At 39.7% G+C, this 1,499-nt stretch overlaps 1 non-coding gene across 1 annotated transcript; it reads right to left on the bottom strand.

Moving 5' to 3' along the window:
* Window positions 1-350: 350 nt before the first annotated feature.
* LOC121208649 (small nucleolar RNA R71) lies at window positions 351-456 on the bottom strand. The gene has a single exon (XR_005903780.1). It is a non-coding gene; the product is annotated as a small nucleolar RNA R71 (small nucleolar RNA).
* Between the last annotated feature and the right edge of the window lie 1,043 nt (window positions 457-1,499).

The following is a 1,499-nucleotide window of genomic DNA, read 5'->3' as shown; positions in this document are numbered from 1 at the left end:
TGCTAAACCTTCTTTAACAGGAACTGAATCGAGCATAGTTAGGCCTGTTGTTGCTGCAAATAATTTTGAATTGAAACCTACCACCATTCAAATGATCCAACAGTTTGTTCAGTTTGATGGTTTGCAGGACGAGGATCCCAACGTTCACTTGGAAAATTTCTTAGAGTTTTGTGACACTTTTAAAATCAATGGCATTTCTGATGATGCCATTCACCTTCGGTTGTTTCCCTTTTCGTTAAGGAATAAGGCTAAACAATAGTTGAACTCGTTACCACGAGGGTCAATCACTACTTGGGAACAAATGACCGAAAAGTTTTTATTAAAATATTTTTCGCCGGCTAAAACAACCAAATTACACAATGACATCTCCTCTTTTGTGCAGATGGATTTAGAAACACTCTACGATGCATGGGAGAGATACAAGGATCTGTTGAGAAAGTGCCCTAAGCATGGGTTACCACTCTGGCTACAGGTTCAAACGTTTCACAATGGCCTGAATCCTTCGACTCGACAGATGATCGATGCAACCGCTGGTGGAACTATCAATAATAAGACACCTGAGGATACTTATGAATTTATAAAAGAGATGTCACTGAATAATTATCAGTGGCAAGTCATGAGGACAAAGCCAACAAAAACAGCCGACGTTTTTAACGTCGATTCGGTCACCATGCTCTCTAATCAAGTAGAACTTTTGAATAGAAAAATTAACAGCTTTTTTGGTTCTTCGCAGGTTCACCCAGTAATATAGTGCGAAGCAAATGGAGGTGGATCTAGTAATTCAGAATACCCACCCTATAGCTACAACATGGAGAACGAGCAGTTAAATTACATGGGTAATAATCCTCGATCTCAAAATAATCCTTATAGTAATACTTACAATGCAGGTTGGAGGAAACACCCAAAGTTCTCATGGGGAGGCCAAGGGAATCAGAGACCACCACCTCCAAGCTTCCAACAACCGCCCTACCAATAAGAGAAAAAGCCGAACCTTGAGGAGATGCTAACAAAATTCATCTTGGTGTCAAAAACTCATTTCCAGAATACCGAGACAGCACTTAAAAATCAACAAGCATCGATCCAAGGACTCGAAACTCAGATAGGTCAGCTCGCTAAATTGATATCTGAATGACCACAAGGTAGCCTATCGAGTAACACTGAACCTAACCCAAAGGAGCAACTCAATGCAATTACCATTCAAGATGAGGAAGGGTTAGTTGCACCTGAACCAGAACTGAGGTAAGAAACTGTGGAAAATAAAGGTAAAGGTGAGGTGGACCACAATGACCAGAAATCGATAAGTAAATAGTACAAACCTCGTGTACCATACCCTAATGCAACAAGGAAAGACCGCACAGATGAATAATTTGGTAAATTCCTAAAATTATTAAAGAAGTTACATATTAACTTACCGTTTATTGAAGCTCTTTCGTAGATGCCAAACGCAGTCAAATTCCTAAAGGAGCTTTTAACAAATAAGTGAAAGTTGGATGAGGCAT

The sequence above is a fragment of the Gossypium hirsutum genome, chromosome A10 (genome assembly GCF_007990345.1).
Source record: "Gossypium hirsutum isolate 1008001.06 chromosome A10, Gossypium_hirsutum_v2.1, whole genome shotgun sequence".
Taxonomy (NCBI): Eukaryota; Viridiplantae; Streptophyta; class Magnoliopsida; order Malvales; family Malvaceae; genus Gossypium; species Gossypium hirsutum.
The sequence above is the reverse complement of the archived record's forward strand: the minus strand, read 5'-3'. Positions and strand labels throughout refer to the sequence as shown.